Here is an 11500-nt window from a genome sequence, read left to right as displayed (position 1 = left end):
GGTACAAATGCAGACATTTCTTCCTAATTTCAGCATATAAGAAACCTTGATGAAAAAACTATAAGTAACAAACAACTGAACTAATTAAAATAATAGAAGAAACTAATACACTTTCAGTTTTTATTATTAATGTATAATAAGAATTTTTAGATTCTAAAGTTAACAAATGTCTATATTCTTCATTTTTGCACATGAAAAAGTAAAAAGAAACTCTCTTCATTTTGAAAACTCATAAATAGTTCACTATTGTTCCAAATGATAACACTAGAGGATTTCTAAAGGATGCTGATTTCTTTCTCTTCTAAATTTTTTTTCTTGAAAGTAATTCATACGTGATAGAAGGAATAAAAAAAGTGAATTCCATCCAAGATGCAAGAAGATGTGGGGGCTGCGGCGGCTTGGTGGTAAGATCTCCGGTACGGAACTGAAGGTTTTAAGCTCGAGAACCGATTCCAACGAAGAACCGCAGTGTAAGCAGGTCTAGTGCACGTCAAATCTATTGGGTCCAAACGTCCTCCTGCTGCTGTGGAAGTTTGGGGAGGAGGGTGCCAGCTGAGGTGTCGTCCTCGTCATCTAACTGCTGTTCAAAATGACGAGGTCCGTCCCAAAATAGTCCTAGTATTGCTTTAAAACGGGACGTTAATATAAGTAAACTAAACTAAACCACCATGATTTGGAATCTAGGCGATTCTGAACAAAAAAAGTCAGATTTATTGATGTCGTGTGGAGGAATTTGGAAGAGTATTTAGACTTATTTTTTATTACTTTTATTTTATAACAACATTAATAAGATTTCATGGACAAAACTTTCAAAATGAGAATACACTACAGTTAATATTTAATTTTTTGGTTTTGCAACACAACTATCATTTTAGTTGTAGAATTAACAAAAAATATTGTTAAAAAATACACTATACCTAACACTTTTTCCACAGGGATGTATGGGTATAAGTAGTCCGTTGAAATGTAAACATTAGAAGTAGGCACGAAAGTAAACGTTTGCTACTTATTAATAGCATCATCGAAAAGTGCTACTTTGCAGCAATTTCTACGATAAAACTCCATAGATTGTATACATTGACTGCAGCTACAATGTCGTATAAAGTTAAAGATACTAAATATTCTTCACAAGTGTATTTCTAGAATTAAATTGTATACGAAAAATCATATTCGTAAGCTTGTATACGAATTATATAAAAATATATTATATTATAATCATCAAAAAAAAACTCGAACTCAAGATTTTGAAAAATGTCCACGTTTCAACTTCCACCCATCTCAACACCCAGCTCCCCGCGTCCGAAAAACGCATTTTTTTCCTTTTTTTAAGGTTTTGTTTATCTGTCGATCTGTATTCTTGTATGTGAAAACAATCCCTCAACAAACGTTTTGAGCTAAAAGTCTGAAATTCGGTGACACAAAATGTGTAGACTTCTGTCAAAAGTTTTCGATCAAATCAATGAAATCCATTCACCGGAAGTTTGTCTGTTTGGTTGCTCGAATACAAGTGAATACAATATTTGCAAATTATATAATGATGGATGAATTATATACAGATGGATGAAATGTGGTGTCAGGTCCAGCATCTCAATAGGATCCATATCAAATGTGGAGCCCATTTCCATTAAAGGTTTTCAAATGTTGGTCTGTACTTTTTTATGCATGTCAAAGCGATAACTTAAAAATGAATGACTTAAAGAAATACATTTCGGTATGTGACCTTATAATGATAGTTTTGTAGTTTCTTTTTTGATAGTTTTGTTTGATAAATGGTGACACGTTGAAAATATATATTCGACTTTCCGATACCTGTGTAAGGATCTACTGCGCATGATTGCACGTTGGATTCAGTAAAAACTCTGTATTCAAGCTAAAGACCAATCTTTCGTCATTACTGTTCGTCAGTTCATTTTTTAAACTGTATTATGAAGTATACAACTCTCATGTGCAAAAATAAAAATCTGAGCTCTCATGACGTTCATGATCTTGCCCAAAATCCAGTTTTATGCGCGTGTGGGATTGTGGATAGCAATTTTATTAGACAGCATAAAAGAAAGCATCGGGTGCTCTTCTCTCTTTCGTGTATTAACCGCGTGGCAGGGATTCATCTCCGAAAAAATTCACCAAAGATTGCAAATTAAATTTAGCAAAAATATTAAATTCACGCCAAATATCAATATTTCGTAACTATTAGTAGCCAGTATTATTCAAGGCATTAGCGACTTCATCCAAAATCCACAATTTTATGCACAGAAACAAGGATAATACATTTATTAAAGAGTTTTTCGAGGACGTTTTGCCGCGACCCCTTCTGCTGGTTTTTATAATAAGAAGAGACTATAATAGAAGTCCTAACTAAGCCTCCGGATCAAGCGTAAATATTTTTATTTAATTAAAAATATCTTTTTTCTGATAAGACAGTAAACTTTCAGGAATGCGAAAATAAAAAACAAATATTGCAGGAAGGAATTTTTTTTTTAAATGCTTAATGTGAAATATCTTGTGTCATAAAGATAAATCTGATAAACCTGAACGGAAACCGTAACAGGAAATAGTTGACTGTCTCTTGTCAAAAATATCTTGCTAGCGGTTAATTGGAAGAAAAAAGCATTTCTCTAGAAGAAAAGCTCCTGAGATGCAATTTTCTTTTCACGGATATCTTACATTCCTGTTTGGATTAACCGGATTTTTAAGTTTTCCGTGTTATTATTAGCTAGATTCTCGCATTCTACTTTTTCAGCGAAAGTATTAAAAAGTGGCTCTGAATCCAGCTTTCATTGTTTCGGCTCTTTTGATGAGTAGATAACCATTCTGTAATTCAATTACATGGCTCTAAATAAATGTCATGTTATCAAAATCGTGATAAACGAGACAAAAGAAAACATATCGTCATTGATACAATGAAATATCATACGTCAAATTTACTAAACATTTTATTTATGCAAAATACTTGTATATCACTACATCTATTCTCAGATCGTCGTATGTTATATAGGATTGTCACAAAATATCATACATCATTAGGAATTCAGCTTTTTCATATAAATTTTATTCGTTTTGCTACATTGCTTCTAACCTGGGACAGTTTTTTATAAGAGCGGCGATACATGCAAAAAGGAACTACAGTGAGAGTCAAAACAAAATAAACACCCATAATTGATATAGAAAATGTTATCTCAAATATATTATTAACTTATAAGATAAAATAGATGCGTATAATTATTAGCATTATAAGGAGGAATCTTCATGAACGTGGGTTACATGGCAGGATTCCAAGTAAGAAACTATTAAACACGAAATCGAACCAGAAAAAAAGCATCTGCTGTTTACTAAAAAGTACCTTAATAAATATTTAGATTTTTGGAATAATATTTTATTTAATGAAAAGAAAAAAATCGAATTATTTGGCACAGAGAAACCAATGTGGAGATCAAAGAATGAAGAATCCGGTAATAAGTATTAAGTTTAGACAATTAAACATGGGGTGTTTCTATTCTGATCTGGGGGTGTTTGACGAATGTAGGATTCGTTAATTTAGTATTTCTCGAGTCTACAGTGAACAAAATGGGCTATCTAAATATTTTTAAAGATGAGTTGCCCCTAGTATAGCGAATGTGGGATTGTCTCGAAGTTGAATCTTCAGACATGATAACGATTCCGAACACACATCAAAGGTTGTGACGGAATGGTCACTCTATCGTGTCGAGAAGACTTTGAACCATCTTCGTCAGTCACCAAAGCTAATTCCCATTGAACATTTATGGCATATCTTGAAAAAAATGTACGCCAAAGAACCATGTCTAATTAGGAAGAGTCGAAACAAATTGTTACAGAAGAATGGCAAACAATTCCTCTCAAACTAACAAAAAAACTGGTCACATCTATGCCTAGATGATTAAAGGCAGTGATAAAAATCTGAAGGACCGCAAGCAAAATGTGAATACTACAGTTTTCATTGTTTTTGTCTGTATCAGTGTTCGCTGCTTACTTTTTTTTTTTTTTTTGACGCATGAAATTTGATTCTTTTTTTGTTTTAGTTGAATTATTTCTTTCTGCATTTTGATTTAATTAAGCGTTTACAAGTTGTTGTATCCTATATGAATAAGTTAACAATTGTATATATATACTTTATATTATAAGTCAATAATGTATTTGAAATAAAACATTTTCTATACCAATCATGGGGTTTATTTTGTTTTGACTCTTACTTAGGTTCTAAGAATTTCAAAAGCATGTTACAGCGGAATTTCTTTAATACACAGATCAAGATACTATTTAATTTTACAAAATCGAATAAAAATAATTTTACAAATCAAGTACCATCGAAATTTGTCTCAAAATATGATAAACTGCGTACTTTAGCCTTGCAATATGTTCTGAATACAATTTTTGCATGATTTCATAATTACTTTAATATTTTGTTATGCTTTTAAAGTCAATCGATATTAATTATCATTTTAGTAAATTATTATTACAGACAGAATCGTTTAATTTTAAAATGTATAATAGTTTTAAAAATTCTAAATACTAAATCATTGAAAGACATTTAATGATTATTAAAACACCAATTGCAACAAATTATAACTTTTATTATGACAATACTGCAAGCTGGATATTCATTAAATGTTCGAACCAACTTCCTCTCGGTGAACTACTTGCTAAAGAATGTTCATTAGTCTACTTCTATCCGTACATCCCCCGGTCTCACCTGCATTCAGTGATTGACCACTTAGTGGCTAGCGACCAATTGCCTCGAAAAGGATGTCAGTTTGGTGAATCGGTCAGTGTTATGGACGGACTTTGCTAAAGATAGCAGTCGGCCACAACAAATCCTGTCGATACTGCTACGTTCATTGGTGTCGGGGTGGTCGGCTGTATACAAGAAGTGCCACCTGTATCACTGAAGGTCCATTCAAATGGAAATGGACTGGAACCCACAAAGGAAACGGACTGACTGGATACCCAACAGAACAAACCGCCGAATCTGCAGCTACAAAATTCGGCACAAACATACAAAATCTCCGCAACAGACCGAAATCTTAATTAGATTTTTATAACCAATGCTTAATGATTTTAGCGCTTATTGTTCAGAAACCTTATTTTAAAACATTTTAAAATCGAAAAAAAAATATTTTTTTTCAGTGATGCCAAATTTATTTTTGTTTGATATTTTTCTCTTATATATAAAAATAAACTTTTAAAAATATTTGTAAATATATTTTACAAAAATATTTTTCATTGTTATAAGGAGATACAACTTGCTTTCATTGTAGCCAGAAATATTTCATCTTTGCCTTTCCTTCCTTGTTAGTAATTAAAATACGAAAATTTGGCTTTTTACAGCAGGCTAGGCAAATAAATTTGTCTTTTTAACTTTACGACATTACGATGATTCAGATAAGGTTTAACTTCAAAAAGTAGTAATGATGAATATTCTTTATTTCTTGTACATTTCTAAATATTACTGCTCTTGTTCAAAATGTAATTGGATGCATAAAATCGCTCTTTAAGTATAATTTTTGTTTATTATTATAGAGCACTAAAATTTTCGTTGGGTTAGTAAACAGGAATTATCTTAAGATATTACAAATATTGTGAAATATGCAAAAGACTCCCTTAGAAAAAGGATTTCAGTAAATATCTTTATGTTATACGTTTTGTTTCCAACTATATCCTGTTTTGATTCCACAGACATGTTACTGGATTTGTTGAAATTTAATCATTTCTTTTTTCATATTAATACTCAGATTGCAGGTAAAAAAAAAGCTCTATTATAGGTAGATTGTACTGGAAGAGAAATTTGAACAAGTGCATAGCATAATGCACAGAACAAGCGTAAATTTTTAAACTGGCATTAATAAAAATTAATGCCAGTCGATGTTTGAAATTTACAAATTCTTTACTTGGGATACAATTAAAACTGAATCACGATTAAAATATTTTTTTTGAAATATTTCTCATTCGATAATATCAGCAAATCAATTGGTGGCAAAAGGGTTGGTTTCTAACATGTAATATCTCACAAACAGTAATATCTAACATCTAAGGTATTAATATTGACATATTCACGGACAATTACAAAATGTGAGTCGAACTATAATAATATAGCAATTATAATATTGTTACAAACCTGTAATTTTGCTTCCCAGCACGAATAGTGTCATCATGAGAAATACCGTTTTACAGACATCTGTATTGGATGATGTCGGATACCGAGCCAGTGATCACAGAGATTGGCAACCATTTGGCGACAAAATGGATAATGTATTGTAATTGTATTTATGAATAGGATAAAATTGTATTTATGGACAGGATAAATAATTGACTACTCAAACCGTACTTCCATGAATGTGTTAATAAAAGAGAAAATTATATTATATAACTTTATTTTCATTGATTTCATTTCAGCAATTTTACATTTCATAGGGGCTATTTTTTTTAAATAAAAAGGAAAGTCAGTATATAAATGTATTAATCAGGAAAGATGTATTAAACTTACATTGAAGAAGTAAAAGCTTTTGTGTAAAAAAGGAAATGCTTCATCATTCGTAGTTGGAATAATGATTAAATTTAGAACGCCTAGTGTTTTGGGGGTTTTTTTTGTTGTTGTTGTTGTTTTTGTTTGTTTGAAATTTTGTTGTCATAATGGCATACATTAATTTTTCATGCGGGCAATTACATCTTTACTGGTTCCTCTCTAAGTGTTCGAGGTTGAAAATACAGGAAATAAATGGATAATAGTTTCTGATTCATATGATACCATTGGATATTTTGGTCTCCTGGCATACTTCTGGATAACTAACCGAACTGAAGGACGTTAAAGGTCAATTTTGAAAACATCATCCTATTTGCGATGTGTTTAACATGACTTTAATAGGGAATGCTGGTCTTCATGACTTGGATCGTGAGAAACCCCCGACGTTCAAATTAGAAACATCTCAATGCTTTTTTTTTCTTCCTAGTTTCCATAATGTTCCTTTTTCTCCCTGGCTTTCTTTAAATTCAGTTTGAATTTATTTTCCAGTCTCATTCTTTCTCTTTTATTCATCGTTATCTCTTATCAGTAAAACAAATAGACAGTAAGATTTCTCCGCAAATATTTTGATTGAATCTCTCTTTTTCTAAACCTGGGGAGTAGGAAAGTCACAGAGATGTACACTTTCACAATGGTAGCCCCTTGTATCGGACACCAGGCATTTTGGCAGTTCTGATATACCTAACTTCCATAAATGAGTAGTAACGATTTGAAGCCTTTTAATATATTTAACTTATGTATTTTGTAAATCAAAATTTTATAATTATACTTACATTACAAATATATTAAACTCTGGGATAATGAGAGACTGGTAACAGAATATTTCTAGACCCAATGACCCCAAAATCTGTTTTTGAAACAGATCAATGTGTAGATTATAAATTTACAGTCATCAAACTAATTTAAATTGGGTAGAGGTTCCCGAGTTGTGAGTGAAAAAAATCATGAATGTCTTCTTGTCTCATCTACTTTAATGCTTTGCTTTGAAGGGGTAATATATGAAGAATTGCTAATATGTAGGCTAAAAATGTTCTTTATCCTTATACTTTAAAAAAAAGTAACTTACAAAAACAAAACATGGCAACCTAATTACAAAAGGTTGCCAAGCCATCCCGCCTTACTACGTTCTGTTTGATTATGTTCGTGCTCATTTGGTGACTGTAATGAATGCGTCTGTAATCTATGCTTTATTTGAAAGACTCTTTTCGGCATTCATCATTCGGATATTTATTTCTCTATATCACACTGAAGTTTTCTTTTTCTCTAGATTGTTGAAGAGAAAAAAAAGTGGAATCAACCGTTTTATTTGAGATCCAAAATGATAAATCAACGTAATGAGAGTTACTACGTGAGCTTCTATTTGTGATACAGAAAATGCATTTTTTAGTTTTAATCAGGATGGGAATGGGAAAAGTGAGAACAAAACAAAATGACTATTGAATAAACAATGTGCTAAAGAAATTTCACTGAATTATACTTTTGTAATTAAGAGAAATATTTTTATCGCGCAAGTAGATATTATAGAATACTGTTTCAATATTTTTATAATATTATCACACATTGCGAATATTGAATATTATCCTAAAAATATTGCGTGGAATCTTTAATGACTACGTTTATGGTACATTTAAATATTCAACAAATAAGTATTAAAATGTATTAAATAATAGTATTGGATTGAAACTATTCAATGTAATGATAATAAGCTAATCAATTTAGTTCCATATTTCCATACAATTCTGAACAGACGTTGATGATTCATGTTAAATCTATTTTATTTATTTTCCTTAAAAATGCGAAAGCTTTTTTTTATTGACTATATTGCAAGGGATCCATTTTCGTACTCAATATTATAAAAGCATCTTACGGTGTAACTAAGTGAATGTAATGAAATACATAGGAACCTGATCAATTAACTTTGACAAATAGTTACTACTTACCTAACGTCTTATAATTCATAGAAATTGCATTATTTGGGAACTGAGCCAATAACATTTTTTAACATACCTGCCTGCAGCTCACCTCTGCCTAGGTGGCTACTTTGTTTGCCTAATCAGAAGTCCGCCACCGTAAGCAATGATTTCCATTCCGCCACTACTAAGCATTATTCCTTCTATTTCGCAAGATGTCTTCGCCTTCTGAGCTACGCTCATCACTATCTTGGCTTCAAAATGCACCTTCCATAACCGTCAGTAGAGTCCTCTATTCTAGATTCCCGTATGTTTAAACAATACAGTTCATTCCAGAGTATCCGGTCTAATGTGGTGGAAAGGCAGGCTAGATGACAAAAAAAGCCAGATAGGCCTGTGTTCTTTGAACTCATTTCTTTACCCACCAATACCAGAAAACAATTTTTTTATACAAAAACTCGCTGTTAAATTGCGTATTTTCTCATTGAGTACTAAGCCCACCATTTATCTCAAGCCACGCAGAATGTGAATTTACGAATACTGTACGAACTATATGCAGTTATAATCAGGAATATTGGCAAAAACTGTGGTCTGTTACACACTGACGAAACAATGAACAACGAGCAGAACGCTGCTCTTTTCCTATCTCAACTTGTATTGTTGAGCACGACATGTGGGAGAATCGAGCAGACGTTCGCTTCCAATGCTTTGGCAATGTTGCCAATGCAACGCTTTGCCTTTCTTATTTAATTACGATAAAAGAAAACTAGGCCGGATAGTATGGAAGCCGGATAGACGCGAACCGGATACTCGGGTGTGTACTGTATTATATATCTTGAAGACAGTTTACTAATACAGTAAAATATCTTGAATGCATTTTAGACCTTTGCCTGTTTACCAAAGGTATCTAAATGAATACGGATATACAATTTTTTATATACGAGTAAATGCTAAATTTTAAATCTCGCTTGTATTTTTCATTTTGCTCTTGACAAACAAATTCTTTGACGGATTTATTCCGAAATGAACACGCTCCTCCTGTTTGGGTGTAAATCTAATCTAAAATTCATCGACATAGTTCGTTGCAGTTCCGTATGCATACACCCATACACGAATAGACAAATCAATAGACAATCATTTCATTCAAAGGTTCATTTTCAAGTTTCAGATCTGCAATATAGAAAAGACAATTTTCTTGCAATGTCTAGTGAAATTTTAACTTCTATGGTATTTACAATGGAGCTGAGAGTATCCTTCTGGCGAATGGCTAGGTCAAAATAAATCCTTCCGAAGGGATTATTTTATTACTTCATGTTCCGAAAGACATTAGCCTCTTAACTGCTATCCAGCAAACACCATCGTTGTAATTTATGGGTGCATATGTGCGTCCGGCCCAGCGATCAGTTCAATGCTCAGCAATCGCCACTGCCGGCCGCTCATGCGAAGCGCTTTAAACTTAGAGCAATTAGCAATCAAAGGATAAAAGAGAAGTAAGCAAGTGATGTTTTTGTTGTTGTTGTTAATTGTATTTATGATTATCGATGAAGTACTTTTGGTTTCAGAATAGCGACACAAACATTTGGACAATTGTACTTCGACAAGGGGTGGTACGCAGAAAGATGAGCCATTATTATGTCTCCTAATTCCACTAAAATCTCCATTCGCCTTATTGGTAAATGTAAATATCTTGTTTTGTCTTTCCTCTCATCCCCCCTTTTTTTTATTTAATATACGCCTCCTGACATATGTGCAAGAGCACAGATGATTTACGAATCCAAGAATGAACATTATTCTGTTATTGATTGGTTGAGGGTGTTTTGTGGCAATCAAGCGAATGGACGTCCGCAACAAAACAAACGGAACAAAATGCTACATACAGATCTACAATTCTAATAATAAAATCTTTCATAGATTTTCATTTATCTTGCTTTCTGTATTTTTGAATTATCATATTTAAAAACATAATTTTTAAAAATTTTATTATTATTATTAAATGAAGTCTGAAAGTTGAAGATAATTCAAAATCTGCATTTGAAATTGTTCTGAATTTATATTACTTTCTTCTTGTATACCTACCTACAAGAAAAAAAATTAAAAATCGGTTACTCTAAATTATTTGATACTAGCAAAGAAATTTTCAGAAGTTTCCTTCTACAACAAAAAGGAGGTTTCTTTTTAAACTCTGTGCTTCTTTCAGTTGAAAGATTCTCGTTAAGAAACGTCATTCCAATTTGCTTCGTAAAATTTTTCTTATAATGAAAGTAAACCTGCCAATCTTCTGTTTCTACTGCATTGCAGGGCCGCGGTGGCCTTGTGGTAAAATCTCGGCGTCGGAACCGGAAGATTTCAAGTTAGAGACCCGATTTCACCGAAGAACCGGCATCTAAGCGAGTCTGGTGTACTTTAAATCCGTCGGGGCCAGACTTCCTCATTCTGGTATAGTGTGGAAGTTTAGGGTGGGAGATCTCAGCTCAATTGTCGTCCTTGTCATCTGACCGCGGTTCAAAATGACGAGGTTCATCCCAAAATGAACCTAGCGATGCTTTAAAACGGGACGTTAATATAACTAAACTAAATCTACTGCAATGTAGTAAAGTGAGTGATAGTAGAGTAATGGATCGTATCAATTTATCCTTAATTTTCGATTCATTGTGGCTATTGGAGAACGATGAGGGACGTAAAACTACCTGCAGTTGCATATTAAATGACATGCTCAATATAAAGCTCAACGTAACAAGTTTGACATGAAGCGAATAAACTTCACATTATTTTTTGAGATTTCTGAAATTCTTGAACCATGATAGAATTAAATCTTATTTTGCGATGTCATACGTGACATTTCTCGTAATTCGTAAAATGTGCTCTGGTAAAACTATTTTGGAAAACTACCATGTTATACGGGAATTATCTGTATTTCATATTTTGTTTCTAACCTTTTTTGTTGTATCATAATAAACTGATACAGAGTTTTTCAAAAATCCAGAAAATTATCTTCTCTTTTTGCTTATCAAAAAGATGAAAAAGAGATTCTTGTTTTTCACTATTTTTTGAAAGA

This window comes from Argiope bruennichi, chromosome 8 (assembly GCF_947563725.1).
Source record: "Argiope bruennichi chromosome 8, qqArgBrue1.1, whole genome shotgun sequence".
Taxonomy (NCBI): Eukaryota; Metazoa; Arthropoda; class Arachnida; order Araneae; family Araneidae; genus Argiope; species Argiope bruennichi.
The sequence above is the reverse complement of the archived record's forward strand: the minus strand, read 5'-3'. Positions refer to the sequence as shown.